The sequence below is a fragment of the Microcaecilia unicolor genome, chromosome 1 (genome assembly GCF_901765095.1).
Source record: "Microcaecilia unicolor chromosome 1, aMicUni1.1, whole genome shotgun sequence".
NCBI lineage: Eukaryota > Metazoa > Chordata > Amphibia > Gymnophiona > Siphonopidae > Microcaecilia > Microcaecilia unicolor.
Genome location: NC_044031.1, coordinates 134236806 through 134263225, shown reverse-complemented (window position 1 = coordinate 134263225; position 26420 = coordinate 134236806).

Below are 26420 nucleotides of genomic sequence, written 5' to 3'. Positions count from 1 at the left end.
CACGAATAAGGCCCCAATAAGTGCCCTAAATGACCAGATGACCACTGGAGGGAATCGGGGATGACCTCCACTGACTCCCCCAGTGGTCACAAACCCCCTCCCACCACAAAATATGCCGTTTCACAACTTTTTATTTTCACCTTCAAAAATGTCATACCCACCTCCCTAGCAGCAGTATGCAGGTCACTGGAGCAGTTATTAGGGGGTGCAGTGGACTTCAGGCAGGTGGACCCAGGCCCATCCCCCCCACCTGTTACACTTGTCTTGGTAAATGGGAGCCCTCAAAACCGCCCCCCAAACCCACTGTACCCACATGTAGGTGCCCCCCTTCACCCCTTAGGGCTATAGTAATGGTGTAGACTTGTGGGCAGTGGGTTTTGAGGGGGGATTTGTGGGGCTTAACACACAAGGGAAGGGTGCTATGCACCTGGGAGCTCTTTTACCTTTTTTTTTGTTTTTGTAGAAGTGCCCCCTAGGGTGCGCGGTTGGTGTCCTGGCATGTGAGGGGGACCAGTGCACTACGAATCCTGGCCCCTCCCACGAATAAATGTCTTGGAGTTATTCATTTTTGAGCTGGGCGCTTTCATTTTCCATTATCGCTGAAAAACAAAAACACCCAGCTCACAAATTGTCGAATAAAACATGGACGTCTATTTTTTGCGAAAATACAGTTCGATCCGCCCCTTCACGGACCCGCTCTCGGAGATAAACGCCCATGGAGACAGACGTTTCCGTTCGATTATACCCCTTCACGTAGATCAAGCTTTTCTACTTGCTAAACTTGACAAAATATGTATTACTGGATTGGTTTTGAATTGGTTCCAGAAATTTTTGACCCATAGGAGATATGTGGTTAAAATAAATGGGATGATGTTGAGTGCTTGGCAACCACCTTGTGGAGTAACACAGGGGTCACCACTGTCCCCATCCTTTTTAATGTTTTTAAAATGTTTAAAAATGTGTTTGTTTTTTTAAGTTTTCTGGATTCTCTTTCTTTAGCAATGGATGAGGTTATTTTTTCCTATGCTGATGACATCTTTATCTTAGTTCCCATTTCAACTGATCTGAGCCATTCTGTATCTAAAAAAATCTACTTGTACTGTAAAGTTAAAGCTTGGACTTTATCTTGTATGTTAAAGCTAAATGGGAGTAAGACCAAGGTGCCTCTGGTTTACTAATCATATAGAATTACTATCAAATTAGCAGAAGTCTACTAAATTACTGGGAGTGATGTTAGATTCATGATTGTCTTTTGAAATACAAATCCTCTTTAAGAACGCTTTCTTCAAATTGAAGCAATTAAGAGCTGTTTGCTCATATTTTCATGAGCATCACTTTAGATTATTAGTTCAAAGTCTTATATTATTCCAGTTAGATTACTGTAGTGTGCTGTATTTAGATATATTGGAGAAACGACAAAATCAGCTTCAACTGCTGTAAAATACTGGGGCTCGTATGATTTTTAAATCGAGTAAATCTGATTACGTGTTCCCACTATTGGCAAAACTGCATAGGCTTCCGTTGCAGGTTCACATTATTTTTAAACCTTGTATTATTTTCAAGATTTTTCAAGGCTTCACAGCCTTACATGTTGTCCATCTGGTTCAATTTTCATCTAGATCAAGAGTTAGCCATACTTTACATCAACTGGATTTGGTTTGTCCATCATTTAAGAGAATTAGATTTTAAAAATTATTGGCAAATTCTTTTTCTTATCAGGCTGTTCAGATTTGGAACAATTTGCCGCTGTGCTTAAGGAATCAATCTTCTTATATGTTATTTCATAAGGGTTTAAAACCCTATTTATTTGAGAAACAGATGAGTTGTAATAGCTTGGAAATGAAATTTTTAGTGTATTAATACCCTATAATGGGCTGGTTTTACAGTATGATAATTTTGTTTATAATAATAGTTATAATTGATTGTATGCCACTTTGGACCATCATAGGGAGTAAGTGGGTTATAAATGTCAATTTTAGAGTTGCTTTTTCTTCAGCTTATTGTTATTGCACCAAACAAAGTGGAATTTTATGTCTTCTAAATATTTATTTATTTATTTATTTAACACATTTATACCCCACATTTTCCTACTAGTTGTAGGCTCAATGTGGCTTACACAATACCGTAGTGCAGGCTACAGTTAGTAAAATACAATTTAACAATGTAATAATAAGATAGCAATCGAATATGCAACATATAAGACAACAAAGATAATAAAAAATAATTAAGGATGATAAAGTCCATGAATTTTGCTGTAACAAAGAAGAAGTAATTTAGGTTGAGCCTGGAAGGTAAGCCTTTCAGTAATTTCCTGAAATTTAGATGGTTCTGAATTGATCTTAGGATCTTGGGTAGTGCATTCCATAGCTGTGTGCCTATGAAGGAGAAGCTAGATGCATAGATAGGTAGATTTGTATTTAAGTCCGTTGCAATCTGGATAATGTAAATTTAGGAAGGATCAGGAAGAGTAGAAACTGTTTCTGGGTGGTAGATCTATTAGACTTAACATGTATCCAGGAACATCTCCGTAAATAATCCTATGAATCAAGGTGCAAATCTTAAAGGCAATACATTCCTTAATGGGAATCCAGTGTAATTTTTCCAGAAGGGGCTTGGCAGACTCAAATTTTGATTTACCAAAGATCAATCTCGCTGCTATGTTCTGGACGGTCTGAAGTTTCTTGATTAGTTGTTCTTTGCATCCTGCATAAATTCCATTGCAGTAATCTAAATGACTTAATACAATTGATTGTATTAAGTTGCAGAAGACATCTCGAGGAAAGGTTTTATATGTTTACGTTTCCACATTGAGTAAAACATTTTCTTTGTGGTGCAATTTACTTGGGTTTCCAGGGTCATGTTCCAATCAATTGTGACGCCTAGTAGTTTTAGGCTATCCAAAATAGGAAGAGAGTGGTTGGGAATATTTAAAGTTGTAGGTTTATACTTATTAAACTGAGAAGATAGGATGAGGCAGTGTAATTCATCTCTAGTTTTATCAATCTCTCTCTGCACAGGGCTCTAGTTCCCTTACATTGATAGTTCCTCTCTAAAAGTTTTATTTTATTATACAACAGAGTATCCTGAGTCAATTTCTATTTTTTTCCCTTGCTCCCCATTTTATCAAAACACCGCATAAGGCTACTTTTAGCTCTTTCATAGGATTTGGTCCCTCCACCTCCCCTGTATCATTAAAGTGTATATATTGTTGGATATTCTGTTGAACAACATCCTGTATACGTTTATCTTTCAATAATCCCTCATTTAAATGCCCAAACTGTGATGCCCAGTTGAATATTCCCCAAACAAGGGCATGATCCGAGCATGTGGGAGATTCTACATTAATGGTTTCAAATTTGAGAAGCCAAAAGTTAATCGCCAAAAATGATAAAAACTGAACTTGCTCCCCATAGGAATTCTTGCACTCCAGAGATCGTGCAGCTGATAGTCATGCAGCAATCTAGCAATGGACTTCCGTGGCACTGTATCAAGGTCAATGCACTCTGACTGTCTATCCATTTTTGGGTTGACTGCTATATTAAAGTCGCCCCCCCCTAATAAAAGATATCCTTCGCTGTGATTTTGCACTATTTCCAAAACCTTTTGCCGAAGAGCAGATTGATCACTAGAAGCATACATATTCACAAGTGTAATTTTCTCTCCCAGATATTCACTGTTTATAAGCAAAATTCTGCCCTCAGAGTCTTTGACTGTATCAATTATCTGAAATGCAATTATCTGAAATGGTAGATTCCTGTGAAGCAAGATAGCTAGCCCTCTTTTTTGACCCTTGTGAATTAGAACTAAATAATGCATGTGTATAAGATTTAGGACATAATATTAGTTTTCCTCTCTTATTAAAATGTGTTTCTTGAATAGATATAATATATACAGACAATCTGTAATTCCTTATTTAGCAATCTTTATTTCTGGGGTGAATTTAAACTTCTAATATTGAAAGTTCCTGTCTTTATTTTCTTATTAACCGTGTGGTAAATTGAAACAGTTATATATAACCAAGTCTTGCAGCTTCACTTTAAGAAAGCACAAAGAAGAATCCCAGTTATATATAGTGGGCATAAGCTCTAGAGCATTCCCCTCCCCCACTTTCCCACCCCTGAACCCTCACCCCTTCCCCCAATTTTACCCCCAGCAGGCAAGCACCTCTGGCAGCTACTGTCACGGTTGTGCCCAGGTTCCTTGCTCTCAGTCACCTCGCCCCCCAGTGGTTAGACCTGGTAGTTGCTGTGAACCGATGGCTTGCCGTTTTCCATGTTCTAGAAGATATTCTGGTCCGGTCCGGTCCGGTCCAGATCTTCCAGCCTTCCAGATTGTTTTGGGAGTTTTTTGGAACCAAGCAGTACCCATACCTGGTGATCTCCCTTGTAGGCTGCCTTTATTAATCACCTGGGAAGTCTTCTAGTTTGCCTTGCAACAGAGGTCCTCAAAGGAGTTTCCTTTGGTGATAGTTAGTTGCAGTGCTGCTGAGTTTTTCCCAGTTGCGGCTTTGACCCTGTTTGTCTCCTGGTTTATTCGACTGTCTGCTGCCTGCCCTGACCCGGCCTGTGTCCTGGTTTATTCTACTGTCTGCTGCCTGCCTAGACCCGGCTTGTTTTCTGGTTTCTTCTTCCTGCTGTTTCCTGCAGTTCAGCCTTCCTGCCCTGTCCAGTAAGTCCTGCTGGCCATCTGCACCCAGGGGCTCAACCCCTGAGGAACAGCGGTCAAGTGCAGATGACGTTTGGGCTGATTTCCTGTCCTGCTTGTTCCAGCTTGAGTTGCCTCGGCTGCAGTCGCCATCTGGGGGTTCCAGTCCTGGGTTTGCCGGTACATCTGTTCTGCCTTGTCTTGTGTTTGGGTGATTCTCCTGCTGCTGCCGCTCCTCAGCAGTGGTCCAAGGGCTCACTAACCCAGAGGTTCCACGAGAAACCTGACAGCTACTCCAATAGTGAGGCAGAACACACCAGCACCCGGGCGACCATAAACAGAGTCCACTGTTGGAACTTAGCACTCTGAAACATCCTTCACCCCTCTTCCTGCTTCTCCATCCAAATAAGATGAAATTCTGAACAGCAGCAACTGGTAGTTAGATCCCTTAACAGTAACGAAAAGTTAAATGTGTTATCAGGAAATCTACAACAAAATACTGTCCCAAAGGACAATACACAGTAGATTAAGCATGAAATCCATTGCTAAAATCGTGTTGCAGAGCTAATCTGTGAAGGTCGGCCAAGGCAGAGGAACACTGAGATCCCATGGTATATTGACAGAAAGACAAAGGAAGTGGGAAATAGACCAGGCTGACCAGGAACAAACGAGGAGACTTCTTATGTTGGTAAAGCGTTTATTGATGGACTCGACACAGCACCGTATTTCGGCAGTGGGCCTGCTTCAGGAGTCTTCATATAGTATTTGTAAAACCATCAAAAGGTCAATAAACGTTGATGAAAGCAGCTGAGGAAATATGGTCTTGAGAAAGACCTTTGTGTAAAACTAGAAAGTTCAGCGTGAATGAGCTGTCTCTGTGATGCTTGTGAACCCTTGGCCCAGAGGTGGCCGTGTGAGAATCACCCAACCACCTCTGGGTAGACCGAGTCCCCTCAGAACTAAGAGTGCTTCCAAGAACAGGACCGGACCACAAGTGGAGGTGAACTAAGGCAGCTTTATTAGCAGCAAAACAAGACAGGGCTAAAAGGGTAGCCAAACAGCACAGAATGGAAAACAGGCAGCCTAGCGGTACAGTCTAACCTAGCTGAAGCAAGGCAAACATAAAACATAGAATAAAGTAAAGTAGAACAGCCTACTAGCAGACACAATGCAAAGCATAAAGTATACAGTAAAGGTAAAGTAGAACAGCCTTGCTGTATGGGGAAATCAAACACAAGCAGCCTAGCTGCACATCTCAATACTAGCAGAGAAATGCAAATATATGGCATACAGTAGAATACAATAGACTAAGCAAAAGGGCCCACCCTAGCGGGACAAAGACAAACAGGCAATACTTGGCTGATAGAAGTAACACCGCTAGTAGTTAAGAAAAGGGTTCATTCTGTCAGTACACTCAGATGAGCCACGGCAAGCTCCCTCAAAACCAGAGTGGAGCAGAAGCAAAACAAAGAGAAAAGAAAGAGTCTCTTGAGGACCTGCATCGCAGATGGAAGCAAGACCGGGTCACTCCGCTCATAGAAGACTAGGGATGTCACCTAAGACAAGCAAACAGTCACTGAGGCGCCTGAGCCGGATGCTCCCAATGCAAGCAAGGTGAAGAGGCCAAACCTGAGCCGATGCTCCCAAGGCAGAAGACTCAACGGCCCTGCACAGCACCCAAGGGCCAGGGTCAGCCCTCGTGGACCTCTCCATGTTCCAAGCAGCGCTCCCTTGTCCGGACATACCTCGACATGTGGCCTCAGTCGCTGCACCTGCAGCACTCCCTATCATCCAGCCCACACAGTCCCAAACAAAGCACAAAGCCACTTGCTGCATACAGCGACTAAGGACTCACGGTGGGCAACTGGAATCTCAACTGAGGCACGGGAGGCTCTGGACTCACAGGCTTGGCAGCAGGCTTCACTGGACCCAAGCAAAGGTGAAAGCTGTAGGCAGAGCTTTTACTCCTTGGGACCACCAAGCTAGAAAGCAGGCTTCACAGGAACACAGCATTAGGTGAAAGCTGTAGGCAAAGCTTTACTCCTCAGGACTCTCTGGCTTTGGAGGCAGACTTCCACTGGAACACAACATAAGGTGAAAGCTGAAAGCTGTAGGCCAAGCTTTACTCAGGACTCCCTGGCTTGGAAGCAGACTTCCACTGGAACACAGCATAAGGAGAAAGCTGTAGCAAAGCTTCAGGCCACGGCCTCACAAAGAAAGCAGAAGTTGGAACTAGTAGGGTCCAGGCATGCCTGGGCCTCACGGATAATTGCCAGAACACTGAGCACACTCAGCTTAAGAAGTGCTCAGTGCTGAAGACACCACCAACTTGGCCTCCACCAATCTACAGTGACCCCACAGGTCACTGACTGGAACTGCAGGTAATTTTAGTATGTAAGAAGGAGGAACACAGCACAGACGAGCAAGGCACGGACATCGGCGACGGCGACCGTGACAGTCTGTGCTCCCATTTATTCCATAGAAAAGTGGCTGGCTGATAGACACGTGAGTCTATTCATCTTGGTGCTAATGGTGGCAGAGAATACTTTTGTTAGCAAATGGTTTGCCTCTTCCAGAATGTTATCAACCTTTAGCTGAAATAGAGTTTTTCAGGCAAACTATGGAGTCTGTGCTCTTTTTGTCACGCCTTGCACAGTAATAATGAGACCAAATGTAAAGATTTATTTGTATCTGATGTCCTATGTATGAAAGAAGAACTTATGCCTCCTCTGCCAGGTAACAAGTGAATGATCCTGAAATATTTCCACTTTTATATTTTTCTAGCACACTGGATCTTTTTTCTAGAGTGTTGCTAAAATCTTTTCTTATACGCCATAATTAGAAAGGCATGTGAAAATGTTTCTACTACGGTTCTTTTGTTTGAGACCTAGCACCCTGTGCACTTAGTCTACTTTTATTTCATCCACGTCCACAGCACTGGAGTTTTGTGAGCTAAGGTCACTCTGAGCTATATCGTTCACAACTGTCACAGTCAGCATAGGGAGCTGCATCAGGGATCCATCTCTTCTTGTTTTTCAGCTAGTTTGAAGATATCAGCCTTGAGATAATCTAGCACACTTTTAATCTCCAGACACACTATCCATCTGTGCATATCACTTTTACATACCGTGAATGACGCTGCCACCATCAAAGCTATGATCTTTGTCTGACTCCAGTTCGGCTGGTCCTGTCTTGCCCTCAAGTTGCACTGAGCTTTTATCCTTACGGTTCACCATTTTCTGCTTAGATGCAGCACTTGTTGAAAGCTGATGATTCTTTTTGAGGTCATCAGCTCAGGTAGCAGGTATATCCTCTACTATATACCAAAGGTCTTTCTCAAGACCAATACACTATTCACAAGAGACCCTATCTTGTATGCTTTCAGGCTCATTTTCGAAAGAGATGGACGTCCAAAAAGTGACATAAATCGGCACTTCGACGTCCATCTCACAGAAACGTACAAAATCAGTATAATCAAAACTGCGTTTTGGACGTCTTTTTTGGAAGTCCGTCACAAGGACGACCAAATCTCAAAGGGGTGTATTGGAGGCGTGTTCAAGGCGGGATTTGGGCGTTCCTAAGACTTGGACGTCTTTGAGCAATAATGGAACAAAGTAAAAATGTCCAGCACTAAAACTTGGACGTTTTGAGCTGCACCTGTTTTTATTACGAATAAGGCACAATAAGGTGCCCCAAATGACCAGATGACCACTGGAGGGAATCAGGGATGACCTCCCCTTACTCCCCCAGTGGTCACTAACCCCCTCGCACCACCAAAAAGTGTGGTGAAGAACATTACTTGCCAGCCTCTGTGCCAGCCTCAGATGTCATATTCAGGTCCATGACAGCAGTATGCAGGTCCCTGGAGTATTTTAGTGCACTTCAGACAGGTGGACCCAAGCCCATCCCCCCACTACCTGTTACACTTGTGCAGGAAACTGTGAGTCCTCCAAACCCCACCAGAAACCTACTGTACCCACATATAGGTTTGCCCTTCACCCGTAAGGACTATGGTAGTGGTATACAGTTGGGGTAGTGGGTTTTGGGGGGCTCAACACACAAGGTAAGGGAGCTGTGAACCTGGGAGCATTTTATGAAATCCACTGCAGTGCCCCCTAGGGTGCCCGATTGCTGTCCTGGCATGTCAGGGGGACCAGTCTACTAAAAATGCTGGCTCCTGCCATATCTAAATGGCTTGACTTTGGACGTTTTAAACTTGGACATCTTTATTTTGAAAATGGACGAAAATCAAAGACGTCCAAATCGCAAAACGTCCAAATCCAAGGATGTCCATGGTATTTTCGAACACAAAAGGTGGACATCCATCTTTTTCGAAAATGACCTTCTCCCCACCTCGGAATTTGGACATCTTTGTTAAACAACCAAATTCCGACTTAGATGTTTCTTTCGAAAATGCCCCTCTTTATCTACTAGCCTTTCAAGACAAAGTTTCCAGACTCCTGAAGAAGGCACCCCTAAGTGCCGAAACAGGGTACCTTGTAGAGTTCTCTCTCAATAAATAGATTATAAATATTGGATGTCTTCGGTCTGTTTTTTGAAAAGCCTGGTTCTGTTCCCACTCCTCTATCTGCTCCTTGCTCACAAGTTGCACTGAGCTTTTATCCTTACTGCTCACCATTTTCTGCTTAGATGCAGCACTTGTTGAAAGCTGACTATTCTTTTTTGAGGTCATCAGCTCAGGTTTGATCTATTATATCAATATACTGTTTTTGAGAAAGATAAGTGAAGGATTTGATGGCTTAATAGCATAGCCTGAACGGAGCTTCAGGTCAGTGCTACCATCCCTGGTGCTGATGTCATTTCCTCCTTCCTGTGTTAACGTTTTGCAGATAACACACACTAAATGCAGAACCTACAAGAAAAATAGAAAATGTTTTTTAAAAAGGGTGCGCAAATTCTGGGCTTAGCATGTGGAAAGTCTCATGTTAGGTCACATTGGGCTAGATTCTATATATTGCGCCTCGGATTCTGCATGGAAATCAAAGTGTATTCTATAAAGCACGATCTAATTTAGGCGTACATTATAGAATATGTTGAGTGCTTATCCACACAACTAAATTTAGTCATGGTCAATTATGCCAACTAAAACCGAGTAGAAATCCTTATGCCTAAATTAGGCGCGGAGCGGGTGTATTCTATAACAACACGCATAGATTTTAGAAATGCCCATGACCCGCCTATTCCACTCCCATAACCACATTCACTTTTCAACTATATGACTTTGAATTTACACACACCACATTACAGAATATGCATAGGAAGTAGTATGCATATATTCTAATTAATGCCAATTAATGCTGCTAATTGCTTGTTAACATCCAGCACTGATTAGCTTGTTAACTACTTAAGTTATGCACATTGTTCTGCTTTGATTTCAGCACAGATCATGGGATTATGCCCAGATTTTACCACTCTTTAGTAAAAGGGCCCCTAAATAACTTTATTGAGATGTAACTAGTAGGTATAGAATTCAAATAGAATAGTAATTAACTTCTGTTACAGCTAATAAAGGATTCTTTGTAAAGTTTCAAAAACTTACATTGCTAAGCTTCCATAGGGATTTAATAAAAGGATTTCACACAAATTGTTTTTTTTACCATCTAGCTACTATGGCAGCATTAATATTCATCCAATCTTCCCTTGTTCTTATTTCTTCTGCAAAGTGATTCCACTGTACAGCTTCCCTAAATCTAGTTTCTGAAAAATGGTCAGGGAACATTATTCAGCTTTGAAATCTAGAAAGAAATGCCATAATAACAGTTTTTGTTTCTCAAGAAAAGTACATTACAGGCACAAAGTATTCTTTTCATAATGGCTCAGACACTGAGAGAAGAAAGGAATTAACCAGGAAAAACACTCAGAGACACAACTGTTAAACTCTTCGCACACTTAATATATATAATGTAAGGACTTCAAAGCCAATCATTACATTTTGCGATTGTTAGTAATTTTGGATGTGTATAGGATAGCTTTGATGATCACTGAAATGGAAATCAATGGAGTAAAATTAGGCTAGAAAAGTAGATAGGATTTCATCATGACAGCAAAGTCCGAATGCTGTCCTTAACAAGCTTAGATGGGCATAAAGGGAAGACATATAAAAGCTTTGTTATTTTTAAAATGTACGTGCTAGTGATCACTCGAAAGAGTGGATTACATAAATAAATGAACCTTTTAACGGTATTGTTAAAGTAGCCAAATGCATTGTGCCAACACAACTGAAATTTTCCACCAGGAAGGGAAGAAAACATAAGATGAACTATGCTGAGTCAGACAACAGTAGCTAGTATGGATCACTAAGAAATATGCAACAGATTCCAAATAATATATCCATACTATGTAGTACATTTCCAGGGATAAGGGATAGCTTTCCTAGTTATACTTTTATGGATTTTTCTCTTAGAAACTTGTCCAAACCTGTTTTTAATCCATAAAAATGTTTCTGAGAAATGTGGCTACAAGATGCAAATGAGTTCTTGTCTGATTTACATCCTTAGCTAAGTTATGTATGGAAGTTTTCATGTGTTGCCACAGCCAAGAACTTCATGTATTCCAAGCTCTGGCAAAGCATAAGAAAGAAATATTAAAGGGTTGTGAATTTGATATACTGCCTTTTTGTGGTACAACCAAAGTGGGTTATGTACTATGTGCTGGTACTTTCTCTGTCCCTATTGGGCTTGCAATCTAAATTCTTTTACCTGGGGCAACAAATGGTTAAGTGACTTGCCTAGGGTCATGGAGAGCTGCAGTGGGACTTGAACACAGTTCTTCTGGGTCTCAAGCCACTGCACTCCTCCATATATCTTCAAATGGTGGCTGTTCCAAAGGAATGGAGCCATGCAATAGAAGACACTTTTTCTTGTAACTTCATAGTAAGCCTGTCTAGGGTTTTGTAAGATGAGCCTATGATTTTTGAGGGAACACAGACAACGGGCCGAAGTGTAGAGGATGGTCAATGATGCGAAATAATCAGGTAAATCTGTATGAACTTTATGAACCAAAGTAAGAATCTTGACTTGGACCCTCAAGTGTATGGCAACCAGTGTAATTTCAACAGAAGAGGAGTAATATGGTCTGGGTGCCTTGCGCGGTATAACAGACAAGCTGCTGTATTTTGAAGAGTCTGTAGACATTTTATTTAAATATTCAGTACACTTGTGCAAACCACATTGCAATAATCCAACTGAGAACAGATGAAAGCATGGAATTATGCATGTAATGCTTTAAAGTCAAGACTACCCATCACTGATTTTATCCTCTGAAGAGTGTAAAAAACATACTTTAGTACTGCTGAAATCTGATTCGAGAATGTCAATTTGGAGTCTATCAAAATTCCTAGATATTTAACATGTCAACTTGGAGTCTATCAAAACCCCTAGATATTTAAAGTAGTCAGCAGGATGTTTGGGACCACCAAATAACACAGGCATTAAAGAAGGAACTGACATTTGGCTGATGAGTCAGCACACAGTAGTCTTTTTTGGATTTAGTACCAAATGATGCTTATGAAGCCAAAATGGAAAGTTTAGCTAGACACAATTGTAAAGGTGAAAGGTCTGGGGCAGTGGCAGATTCATAATGGATTAATAAAATATAATTTCCATAAAGTAAGTACTCAGACCCAGCGACTGAATTAAGTAGATATTAAAAAGATGGGGGAAAAGTATAGACCCCTATGGAATGCCACAAGTGAGTGGGTAAACACTTGATTGTTAATCTGGGCCACGAACCCTAAATGTACAATCCTGAAAAAAAAGAAGTGAACCACTTCAGAACTGTACTATCAACTCCAGTGTCTACAGGGTTAATGTTTATGTGCACACCATGCTTCAATGCAATATTATGTAGCATGCAGCATGCCACTACTATATCCACAACTTTATTGGGGGAATACCGCAAAGTCCCTCCAGAAAGAGTTAGACAGTGGAAGCGGCTTTTCAGTACACTGAAGGTATGCTGTTTAACAGCTGTGCGCTTCATTATAATTGTTCAGGCCTCTAAGACTTGTAGCTTCTAAGTCTTATATCCTGACGTATAACCTTGGTACACCAGTTCACACCTGAAGACTCTCTCTCTCTTAAAGTCCTTTATTTGAATAACACAATGTTTACTCACAGTCAACTGTAGATCAGAGGTTCTGCCCCAATGGCAAAGAGTCTCCTTGATTCTGAAAACACCGTTAGCTCAGAGCTGGTTGAATGGAGTACAATATCTTTTTTAGTAAGATACTAGTAAATAGGGCCCGTTTCTGAGAGAAATGAAACGGGCGCTAGCAAGGTTTTCCTCGGAGTGTGTATGTTTGAAAGAGTGTGTGTGATAGTGACTGTGTGAGAGAGAGAGAGAGTGAATGTGTGAGTGTGTGTATGTGACAGAAAGTGAGTGAGCCTGGGCGCAAGTGTGTGTGAGAGAGACTGTGTTTCACACAGATACACTGTGTTACAGAGAGAGAGAGAGAGAGAGACAGAGTGTGTGTGTGTGTGTGTGTGTGTGTGTGTGTGTGTGTGTGTGTGCGTGTGTGTGACAGATACCTTCCTCTCCCTGTGTTGAGTTAGCAGCTCCTGCTGTGGTGTGAAGAGCAAATATGGTTTGCAGGGCAGTTGGGAAAGCAAAGTGAAATGTGGTCAGCCTGTAAATCCCAGCATGGTAAAAGCGCAAGTTTTGAACCTGGTGACTCTGCAGCTGTTGATGCCTGTGCAAGGGGCTAGTTTGGCAAGGGGCTAGAGGGGGTGGAGTTGCATCGTTTTTGTGTTGTACTGTGTAGATCAGGTGTTGTAGCGTCAAGGCTCTTTGGATCAGTAAAGCCCTGCAGCCTCGGTTAGCTTCCTGGTGTAGCCACTTTGATATTGCTTTACACAGTATTTCATGCAGTGGCTGTGCTGTGGCAGCACTCCCAAGCAGTTTCCCGTTTCGTTTGTATGCGGCGCGGGGGGGGGGGGGGACTGTGACAGCTGGGTGCCTGGCAGTTGAGATGCGATCCGTCAATCGCATTTCTTGGAGTGCTCCGCCCTCGACGTTGTGACGCGAGGGCGGACCAGCTCCGTGGATCACGTTGCCTGCTTTCCTGGATGGCTCGGGCCTCATGTCAGTGCTCCACCATCATCGATTGCGTACCAGCTCCTGGATCGCGTTGCCTGCTTTCCTGGATGGCTCGGGCCTCGAGTCAGTGCTCCGCCGTCGTCTATCGCATTTGCTCGTTTGCTGGAGTGCTCCGGCCTCGTCGATCGCATTTCCTGGTTTGCTGGAGTGCTCCGCCCTCGTCGTCATCACGTTGTGACGCGAGGGCGGGGCACACAGTAATGGGCAAAAAGTGGTCTTGACGCCTCAACTTCCGGTTGGAGGCTTCATTTAGAACGTTGGGGTTGCGAATTATGTCCGGAAGGGGCGTGGCCGAGGGCGGGTCTATGAGTGACAGTGAGTGGTGCATGAGTGAGAGTGAGTGTTGCTGACAGCCTAGCCTTCTGTGTTTCCCTCCCACAGAGTGAGCTTCAGAATGTTGCAGGTGAGAATTATTTATATAGATATTCAAGGTGAAAACTAAGTACTCTAACAGAGGGTAATGCAGGAAAGGGTTCTGTACTGTCTAACAAATGGAGCCTACCTCAGACTAAAGGGAACAGAAAAAGGGCACACTCTGACCCAGATATCAGGGGAAAACCACCAATGGGAACAGACCCTGCCAACTAGCAACAGCATAACCAATCATATAACAGTTCTATGCAGACAGGCTAGTGAAGCCACGTTGCCTGATAACTACACCCCCCACGATGCAATGCTCATGTGACTCTGCAGTGAGAATGACAGAAAAAGTGTCACACCCACCCCAAAGCCACATTACAATCAGGGAAAGGCTGTCAGAGGACAGAACAATAATGTTCCTCAGACATATGGCTCCTCCGCAGCACTATCTAAAATCTATCTAGGTGATGTTTGAGGTCCGCCACCTTCACACCAGGCAGGCAACTGACTAGGTGATCCTCTTGTCCACCAGTCACCCAGCTATCTACATGCCTTATAATCAAATCACCAACTACAACAGCCATCCTAACTCTTCCCTACTGAGTAGAAGTTCCTGGAGATACATCTTCAGTGTGAAAGGATATTGCATCCCCTGGCTGTTCTTTTTGGAGACCTCCCTCCACCAAGGCAGCACAGGGGCTGCCAGACTGGAAGTGAGACTTCTCTACAACATCCCTGTAGGCATCCTGTATGTACCTCTTTCTCTCCCTCAGCTCTTCCAAGTCTGCTACTCTAGCTTCAAGAGAATGGACTTGTTCTCTGAGAGCTAGGAGCTCTTTGCATCGAACACACACATATAACCTCTCACCAACTGGGAGATAATCATACATGTGACACTCTTGCTGCTGGACTGCTGTCTGCATCTTAGTATTATAGAGTAGTTTAAAACTTCTTAAGGTAGTAGGGATATCAGATGAATATAAAGAACCTTAAGATGATATGGTATAATGTGTAATTTATTTAGTGTTTGGTGTTTGCTTCTCAGAAACTAATTAAATGTAATTAAAACTCTAATGAAAACTCACCTCTTGTTGTTCTAATTAGAATTAACTATAAATGAGTTGAGCTAGGGGTGGGTATGTTCAAATAGCAGGGCTAAAACACATTTACGCATTTACCTTTGAGATGAATGTGACTTCTTTCACTCTCCTGTGGGCTGAGTATGGTTGTCAAGAATGTAAAGAATTTAAGGGGCTTGAATGTAAAAGACTGTGCAGGGGAAGAAGACAATGAGTTAAAGAAGGAATGTATAAACACAATTTGCAGAAGGTCTTTTACATTTTCAGATATATATATTTTGAAAAGACCTTGTTATATTTGGCATGTATATGTCTCATGTGAAAAGGAATAAACTGGATGCAATTCCTTGTCTGGCTTCAAGCACTAAGAATTCATCCTGTTTTGAACTTTTGGCCACCCTATATTGCATTTCTACCATTCATTCCAGAAGACCAAATGAGCCACTATTTTATTGCCTGTGTTTTATATGTTTACAAGAAAAATCAAGTATGCAGACTACTGATCATTTTCCCATGCTTCATAATCCTCTTTATGTTTTTACACATGTTTATATCTTTTTGTTTATACTACAGGCCAAGGTAACCGCATAAATGGGACCCCATAAAAGACTGTCCTATCTTTATGCGGTAACCCATAGCCGGTTAAATGCTGAATATTGGACTTAACTGGCTATGCGTTAACTGGCTCTCCAAAACTGGATAATCAGTATCGAAGCCCAGACAGGGCCTGCCCTTGAATATCCGGGAATAACGCCAAAAACAGTCAGTAAAGTGCTGAACACTGCTGGCTGAAGATTGACTCCTTTATTTTTAATTTAGGGTGAAATAATGTTGAAGTCGTGTTAGTCCACTTTGAAGGTTAATAAACAAAAATAAATCAGAAATGGAAAATAAGACTATACCTCTTTTTATTGGACTAAATACATTTTTTGACTGGCTTTTAGAGTACAAAGCCTCTACCCTCGCAAACCACTTGGCACAGTTCATGTCTAAATTAAATTAGCCTGATCAAACAGGGTTTATAAGATAGACATTCCTCTAATAATACTAGATTACAGTGGCGTACCTACCATAGTTGACGTTAGAGGGGCAGGGGACTGGCAGAGCCAACAGCTACATGATTGCTCAGCACACCCCCTTGCTGCCTGCACCTGGGGTGGATCACCCCCACCGTCTTGCCCTTGGTATGCTAGAGCTAGATTATGCTTTCAATCATAGGCACCGACTCCGTGGGTGCTGTGGGTGCTCGAACACCCCCAATATTGCCATCGGAACAAAGTTCTGGTTTCAACCCCAGCCCGACCTGCCCACCTTCTTCTCTCTCAACAGTCCTCCATCCTCGCCTTCCTGCTGCCCAGAACTTAAAACAAATTTTGCCTCAGGTTGCGGCGGCAGTGAAGGCGAGCACTGCAGGCTCGCTTTCAGCCTTCCCTTCCTTCTTCTCTCTCAGCTCTGGTCCCACCCTCGCAGAAACAGGAAATGAGGGCGGGACCAGAGCTGAGAGAGAAGAAGAAAGGGAAGGCTGAAAGTGAGCCAGCAGTGCTCGCCTTTCACTGTCGCCGCGACCTAAGGTAAAATTAGTTTTAAATTCTGGTTGGCAGGAAGGCGAAGATGGAGGACTGTTGTGGGAGAAGAGGTCGGGCTGGGGTTGGAACTCGGGGGAGGCTGAAAAGGGGCAGGTGGTGTTTGGGGCGAGTTACTGGGCATGGAGGGGATAGAGGAGAAATCACTGGATGGGAAGGGGAGGGGAGGGGGTAGAAATCGCTGGACATGGAAGAGAGGGCAGGGGAGAGATGAGACTTGTTGGACATGGATGGATGGATGGAGAGAGGGAGGGAGGGAGGGGAGGGCAGGGGAGGGAGGGAGAGAGGGAGGGCAGGGGAGAGAGGAGAATTGCTGGATATGGATAGATGGAGGGGAGGGCAGGGGAGAGAAGAGACTTGCTGGACATGGATAGATGGAGGGGAGGGCAGGGGAGAGAGGACCACCTGTAAAAAATAAAAAATTCAGCACCCCCAATCATTTTGAAAAGTTGGCTCCTATGCTTTCAATTGATGCGGCTTTTGAAGCAGATGGATACTCTTGCCTTTTCAGAATCACTGGATTCTCATTCTATAGAGTGGAATGAGACTATGGGGCTCATTTTCAAAAGACAAAAACGTCCAGGGGCATGTTCAAGGCGGGACTTGGGTGTTAATTCAGCACCCCCAATCATTTTGAAAAGTTGGCTCCTATGCTTTCAATTGATGCGGCTTTTTTTTTTTAGTTCAATCAGTTTTTATTGATTTTATAACATATTGTAAATTTTGTACCAATGATAATAACAGTTAACAGAAAGGTCAATGTACTCTGACTATATATATATACATATATGTATATTCGTATGAAGTATGCATGCATATCAGATGTTATAATATTAATGCCAGTATTTGAAAAGTACCTGTACTTTATTTATTTAGCTGGATGAATATTTAGTCACCGGAGACCAAATTTTATCATATGTCATGAAGGAACCACATTTCTCTGCTGCTACTTTTTCGTATTTAGCTGTTAGACATACTGAGTTCCACCACATTTCGTAGGTTAATAATTGATGCGGCTTTTGAAGCAGATGGATACTCTTGCCTTCTCAGAATCACTGGATTCTCATTCTATAGAGTGGAATGAGACTATGGGGCTCATTTTCAAAAGACAAAAACGTCCAAAATGTGACATGTCTGCATTTGGACATTTATCTCACAAAAACATCCAAATCAGTATTTTCAAAACCTCTTTTTAGACGTTTTTCTCTGAAGTTCGTCAGAAGGACGTCTAAATCTCAAGGGGGTGTGCCAGGAGCATGTTCAAGGCGGGACTTGGGTGTTCCTAAGCCTTAGACGTCTTTCAGCCATAATGGAACAAAGCAAAAACGTCCAAGACTAAAACTTAGATGTGTTGAGCTAGACCTGTTTTTATTTAAAAAATAGCTGCAGTGGGAATTGAACCCACTACCCCAGGATCAAAGTCCACTGCACTAACCACTAGGCTACTCCTCTACTCCACACAAAGACCTGCCCTTACTCCCCCAGTGGTCACTAAGCCCCTCCCCCCCCCCAAATGTGATTAAAAATCACATTTTGGGGGAGGGGAGGGGAGGGGAGGGGAGGGGAGTGGGAGTGGAGGCGTGGCCTAATGGTTAGGGTGGAGGACTTTGGTCCTGAGGAACTGAGTTCAATTCCCACTTCAGGCACAGGCAGCTCCCTGTGACTCTGGACAAGTCACCCAACCCTCCATTGCCCCATGTAAGCCACATTGAGCCTGCCATGAGTGGGAAAGCACAGGGTACAAATGTAACATAAAAAATATTACTTGCCAGACTATGATGTTATACTCAGGTCAATTAGAATAGCATACAGGTCCCTGGAGTAGTCAAGTAGTCTAGTAGTGGTGCAGTGCACGGCAGACAGGTGGACCCAGGCATCCATCTCCCCCCACCCATGGAGGAAACTGTGAGTCCTCCAAAACCCACCGTACCCACATATTGGTGCTCCCTTCACCTGTAAGGGCCATGGTAGTGGTGTACAGTTGGGAGTAGTGGGCTTTGGGGGGCTCAGCAGACAAGGCAAGGCAGCAGTGGTGAGATGTGTACCTGGGGACATTTTATAAAGACCACTGCAGTGCCCTCAAGGATGCCCTATTGCTTTCCTGGGATGTCACTTTTCCACTATTCTACCTGATGCTAAGCTTTTTAAAAATTTTTTTAATAACATCTGAGCCTTGTGTCTATTGTTTATCAGTAGATTTGGGCTTTGAATTCAGATCTATAGATGAAAAGGGGGTCTCATTACATATATCTAAATACCAGTGTGCTGTTTTTCCATACTTCATAGCAAGAGTGTACATTCCCTAATTACCTGTCCCAATACAACCGAAGCTTTTACCTCCTCAGTGCATGTAAATGCTTTCATCCCTGTGTGGATTTTCTGATGCCACATGAGGCTTTCTTTCCAACCGAAGCTTTTACCACTCAGGATATGTAAATGGTTTCACTCCTGTGTGTATTCTGTGGTGCATTGTGAGGTTTACCTTCTGACCAAATCTTTTACCAGACTCTATTCATGCAAATGGTTTTGTAACAGGGGTTAGGGGGAATGAGGGAAAAAAAATATATAAAAACTTACCCCGGGTCCGTTTTGGGCTCCGAGGGGGGCTGGTTGTCGGGTCCGTGAGGCGCTGTGGAAGCGCCGCGATTTTGTTTTTTTTTTTTTTTGCTCCTGGGACGATTGAGCACGTCCCCGGGAGTGAGGAAATGCAGGCCGGCGATTCCAGGGCCGATTTTGGGCCCGTTCGGGTTTTTTTTTTTGTTTTTTTTTGCTCCCAGAGACGATTGAGCACGTCTCCGGGAGTGAAGAGGATCTCATTTTATAGGTCCGGGGACGATGGAGTCCCCGGACATGTGGCAAGGAGCCGGGAGATCCCGAAGACTCACCCGGCCCCGTTTGGGAGAGGAACGGGGCCCTGCGGGAAAGCAGCGTTGGTTTTTTTTGTAAAAAAGAAAAAGCCGGTTCCGGCGAAGAGGAGGGGCCGGTGAGCAGCCTGGTTGGGCTGCGTTGGAAGAGGAGGGCCGGAGAGAGGGGAGGAGAGAGCGGAGAAGACGTCAAGGGAGCGGAGCAGCATGTGCATGAGGCGGCGCGCCTCATGCACGAACCCGGGAACGCGCGGTTTTCCGGGTAGGCTGAAGCCGGGGCCTAAATTTTGGGCCGGCTTCGGAGGTTTTTTATTTTTGCTTCCGTTTTCGTTATTTGATGTCCGGGACCGGATCCAACGGGAGTGGTCGTGTGTGAGGAAAATCGGGAAAGCAGGTAAAGGGTTTTTAACCCAGAATTTAAATTAGTTTATTTTTAAATTGTATTAATGCGGTTTTTGATTTTTAGAAGTTAAACGGTTAATGATTTTTAAATTCTGTTTTTGGATTTGGGGTCGGGGAAATTTTTGGGATTTTTCTGGTATATTAGTTTTTGAATTTGAATATTTTAAGGGGGTCATTTGGGAGGGGTCTGGTTTTAAGGGGTTAGGAAAGGGTTAACTGGTTAAATTTGACGGAGTAGGTTCAGAGGGGAATATTAAAATTTTTGAAATAGTTTTTAAATTTTTTGGGAATTTTTACAGGGATTTTTAGAAGACTGTTGAGGGGCGGGGGTTAAATGTTGGGATATTTAAATTTTAAAAACACCGTTTAATAGAGGATGGGAGATTTAATTGGCATGGGAAATTTGGGGTAATTTGATGGAAATTTTTAGGTGTTTTTTATTAATTGAAGAATTTCCCATTGATTTCTATGGGGATTTTTCAATTAAAATGGGGATTGAGCAGTGCTGCTCAACATTCCGCTTGTCAGCAGGGAGAGTTGGAATGTTGAGCAGGACTAGGGATTGGCTGGCTGAGGGCGGAATCCCAAGCCAAGCAGCCGTCTCCTAGGAAACGGTCAGTGGGACAGTTGGCAGAGCGTTGGTGACTGTGGAGGTGGAAGGAAGTATGTTTGGTGGTGTGGCTAATGTGGTGAGTTTGGAGTGATTTTGAGAAGGTTGGAAGTGGGATTTTGACTGAGTTTGGTGATAGGAGGGCAGTGTGTGAGGGGAAAGTGGTGAGTTGGAAGTGTTTTGTAATTTTTTTCTGGTGGAAGGTGTAAGGAGGTGTATATATGTTTGTGCTCATTAGTTTAGGGAAAAATAAGTAAGGTTAGGGGGTTTAGCGAGGGTATAGTTATTTTAATTTTCTTAGTTAAGTGTTGCCCAGTGTTATAAATTATATATATTTAAGTCATTTAGTGTGGGAAGGGGTTGGTTAGGAAGATAGGGTTTTCCTTCCATTTATTTTTATTAAGAGCGAGGTGTAGGGTGACGGTGGCAAAGACAGTGGCAAAGAAGTCTGGAAAATCTGAGCTCCCACGCAAGAAAGACCGTGAAGGATTCTGCATCAGAAAAAAACCGCAGCTAAGTGACAACACAGTGACAGGACAGAGAAATAATTCTTACTTACCTGAGTTGGGTCACTGGGGTGGTTGTCTTACGAGGACCTGTGAGAAAAGGGAAGAGAAAAAGGACACAAAGTATCAATTCTTTAAAGTTGATATACAAGGGAGAGTTAAGAAAGAAATTAGTCAGAAAGAAAAATTTACACTTAATACTTATCTGATAAGAATCTTGGTATCGATGCCAGAGGGAGACTTCTGAAAAAGAGAAAAAAAGTTATACAATTATAAAATACATTTGGTTTTGCACTAAAATATAAACGTTGATATATTATTGTAATTGAGGGAAATTGGGGTATTGGAAAAGAAAATATACTGTTGTAATCAAATTCTATAAGGTTAGTGGTGAAAGTCTGTTAGTTAATAATTTATCCTTTTATTATTTGAATTGAATTAAAATATTGTTGTTTTTGGTTAATCATTTTTTCCGTTTGGTTATTTCAAAACAGGATAAATCCAAATTTAGCTTATTTTTCCCCTCATTTTCTTTGAGATTTTGAGGCGTGGTTAGTGAACTGTCGGCCTCTCCGTCCTTGGTGGGGTGATTCTGGGCACTAATAGTAATTTTAAGTGCTCAGGGACACTTTACACTGAGGAACGAGGGGGGTACAACGACAGTTTCTCTCCCATGTGGACTTTCTGATGCGCTTTGAGATTTACATTACAACCAAAGCATTTACCACACTTAGAACATGCAAATGGTTTCACTCTATTGTAGATTTTCTTGTGTATTGTGTACATTTTGCATTTGGACATTTTTTGTTTGAAAATGGACCAAACAATAAAACGTCCAAATCACAAAATGTTTTTCCAAACAGCATTTTCAAAAGGAAGAGAGAGACTTTTTTTGTAGAAAACGACCTTTCCTGTTCTGATTTTGGCCGTTTTACAAAAAACGTCCAAATTCAGACTTAGATGTCATATCCAAAAATGACCTTGTGCATTTGACTTGCCCAAAATCACAAGGAGCAGCAGTGGGAATTGAACCCCTGTTGCCAGGATCAAAGCCCACGGCACTAACCATTAAACCACTCCCCCTCTGTTTTAGTCTTGCATTTGGACATAGTTTGTTCGAAAATGGACCAAAAAAACCACATCCAAATCACAAGACATTCATAGTATTTTCAAACACAAAAGATAGACATCTATCTTTTTCAAAAATGACCTTCTTTCCTGTTCAGAATTTCTTACCTTGTAACCCAGGTAAGAATGCCAATATACCCCAATGTCTCTGAAGGATTTGCCCAACTTTATTACTTCCTCCCCCCCCCAAAATACCTGTTAAAATGCTGATCATTGCTGACTAAATTAGCCCCAGATATTCAGTGTCGGGCCATGTCTGGGCACTGGGCTTGAATATCTAGCTCTTAGTGGATATGTTTTGGTGGCTATGTGGATCTCAGCCGATATTCAGCCAGGACCCACATAATATACTTATATGGGTCCCAGCTGAATATTACCTAGGATCTGCATAAGAGGATCAGTCCTTTTCTTCCCACCCCCCTGATTCCAATGACAATCCTGCTTTGTGAACCCCCTCCACAAAAACCGATGCCTCCTCCCAGCATCTCCCTCTCAATATAAGACCCTGCTGCAAAAATCCCTCCAATAGCAGACCCCCTCCCCGATAACAGACCCCCCCCTCCTGGCACCTCCCCACAAATAGCAGATCCCCTCCTTGAAAACAGACCCACAGATCCCTCCTGGTCTCCCTTACCCCAGGGCCTTCCTCTTGCTTCTTGGTGGTCCAGTGAAGGCTCCTGGTAGAATATGGCTAGTGACTAGTGATAGTCTCGTGGTACTACTACTAGAGGTCACAGCAGCCATTTTCTAGCAGGAGCTGCTAGGGGTAGGAGTGAGTGGGATTTACTCCTACCTGAACCTGGGGGGCCTACAGGTAGGTGGGTGAGTGAGAGGGAATTGGGAGGGAGGTCTGTTTTTAGGGAGGGGGTTTGGTATTGGATAGTCTGTTTTCAGGGAGGCTGCTATTGGGGGAGGTGCAGAAGGAGGATCTGCTATAGAGGGGCCTGGAGAGAGCAACACGTTTGGTGGGTAGAGTTGGGTTATATTGGTTGGGGTCAGGAGGGGGTAGGATCTTGTTGGGGAGGGGAGACAAGAGAAAGGGGAGCTTAACCACTGCTTCAGCCACTACCTGGAAGCTATGTGGGTGCCAGCTGATATTCAATGCCAGCACCTGCATAACTAAGCTACCAAAGTTAAGACTGCTATTTATGTGGGTCCTATTTGGTCACTTAGCTATGTGGGTGGTGGTACTAAATATTGCCAGCATCTGCATAGCTCCTGGCTACTCCCCAGCTCCACCTCTGGAATGCCCCTCTCCTACTGGCTTTTAAAACAGCTGGTTAATGCTGATATCAAGTGTCACTGAATATTGGCAGCTGCACTTCTCTGATGAGGTTTGTTTGGTAGGTGATGACCAAAATTCTTCAGGTGGGAGGGTGGGACTTGGGAGGGAGGAGGGGGAGGAACTGGAACTTGAGGGGAGAGAATGAAAAACCTATGTAGCATGCAGGAATGTGTAAATTAGGAATGACTGGAAAAGTTCCATCAGGGAATGTGAAAGGGCTGATTGTGGCAATGAGGTCTATAAAATACTGAATAGAGTAGGACTAGGGGGCACAAAATGAGGCTACTAAGTAGTAGATTTAAGACAAATTATAGAAAATATTTCTTCATTGAATGTGCAATTAAACTCTGGAATTTGTTGTCCGAGAATGTGGTAAAAACAGTTACCTTAGCAGGGTTTAAAAGAGGTTTGGACAAGTTCCAAAAAGAAAAGTCCATAAACTTATTAAGATAAATTTAGGAAAATCCACTGCTTATTCCTAGGATACTGTCAAAAAAATTGGGCGTTCTACTTATTATGTTATCAAAACTCAGCAAACATATGCAAAAAATAAAAAGTAGAAAAGTGAGTGTCACACAGTACAATACAAATTGAATTTTGGGGATGTCTCATATATTATCATTTGGCTGTGTGTATGACAAAATACTCTTGTCTGTCAGCCATAACAGTCTTTAATCATTGACTGCCCCCTCCATCCAAATTTGGTGCAAATAATTATTAATGTGAAAAGTACTTAGTGCACACACTTATAACAGTAGGAAGATATCTGTTTAGACTGTCACTGTTAAATTATCTGAATAACTTATCTTGTACGTCTTATGTATGTATTGAGGAGCAACCAGGAACCTTCGTTATCCCGACAGGACCTGTTTCGCCAAATTGCTTTGTCAAGGGATAATCCTGCAGGACCATCAATATACAACAAAGAATTACAACAAAAAATTAATCAGTATGTGATCTCCAAATACGTTCTTCCTAAAACTAAAAAACTAAGCTCAAGACTTACGGTTTCAACTTCCTGGTATACCTTATGCTCGCTCTGCATTGACATAAAAATGGCGGCGGCGTTCTTTTAAAGGCCGGTACCGGAACTACTATGTGTTTCCCATACGTAGCTACATAGCGTGAGCGTCCTCAGTAAATTGACTGCACGCTCTCAGCTGAAGCCCTACAGAAAGCACCCCCAATGCATGTATGTATTTAAGCCTCCTGGTTCAATTGTTCCTAAATTAAAAATCCAATAGGACTCACGCTGTGACAATTTTCTGTTGCGATCGCCTCCCCTCGGGTGCATGGTCACATGTTCTATAACTTGACATCTAAGCATGTCTACTGTGTGACCTTTGTTGATGCAATGTTGCACTAGCGGAGCACCTATGTTTCTTGCCGTAATTCTAGATCTATGTTCGGTCATGCATGTGTTAAGTGACCTGCTGGATTTGCCTATATAAATTTTGTCACAAGGGCACGGGATACTGTATACAATATATGTCGTCTGACAAGTGGTGTAGCTATGTAATTTATGTGTGTGATTCTTGTGGCAAAAGCTATCTGATTCAATGGTTAGCTCGCAAGTTTTGCAACTCTTTTTGTTACATTTAAAATGACCATATTTAACAGGCTGTCCACCTTCATTCGTCACTGGTAGCATTGCAGGACTTAAAATTTCTAGGATAAGCAGCATAAAATCTGTTTTACTGTTCTGTTTTCTTGCCAGTTACTTGAGACCTGGATTAGCCACTGTTGACTGGGCTTGATGGACCTTTGATATGTCCCAGTATGATAATGCTTATATTCTTATGTTTAAGTAGAAAGGAGTCTCTCCTGCTCATTTAAATCACTTTGAATACTGACCTGTAATTTGCAGCCCTGAGTTCACAAGAGTACTCAAAGGATTAAGTGCTGCAGAAAACAAGAGTGGAGACAGGGCTGCTGCTGAAATATTTCTCGCTGTATCTGGAGGCTAGAACATAAGAACACAAGTTTTGCCATACTGGTACAGACCAAAGGTCCATCAAGTCCAGTATCCTCTTTCCAACAGTGACCAATCCAGGTCACAAGTACATGGCAAGATCCCAGAACAGTAAAACAGATTTTATGCTGCTTATCCTAAAAACTGTGGATAAACTTTCTCTTTATGTGATTTATCACATTTTTATAGTGTACTTGATGTACTTAAGAGTTTATTTTGTACATTTCAAGGCAATTTATTATCCATATGTGGAATGCTACCAAAGGTTTTTATAATCAATCCATGCTGTACTGGGATTTTTGCTTCTTTTTTTTAGCACTGGCCATGATGATTTTAGTTAGCATTAACTGGTCTTTTGTTCCATGTGCTCCCCTCTTATTGCCGTACTGTTATTGCCATGATTTGATTGGAATCTATAAGCTCATATATTCTGTCAGCATCTATCACAGTGAATAGCTTATAGACTTGTAGGTAGACAAAATATTGGTCTGTAATTTTTTAGGAACATTACTAGTATCTCCCTCTGGAAGGAAGAATGTTCTTTCTGTTATTTGCTATTGTGGTTTTAAGCCTGGCTATCTAATCAATTCATTTTTACAGTTTCCTGGGTCTTATTGGAACAAAAGATCAAGAGATAAGAACATAAGCATTGCCTTACTGGGACAGACCGAAGGTCCATTAAGCCTAGTATCCTGTTTCCAACAGTGGCCAATCCAGGTCACATGTGCCTGGCAAGATCCCAGAACAGTAAAACAGATTTTATGTTGCTTACCCTAGAAATAAACAGTAGATTTTCCCAAGTCCATCTTAAGAATAGCTTATGGACTTTTCTTTTAGGAAATTATTCAAACTTTTTAAAAACCATGTAAG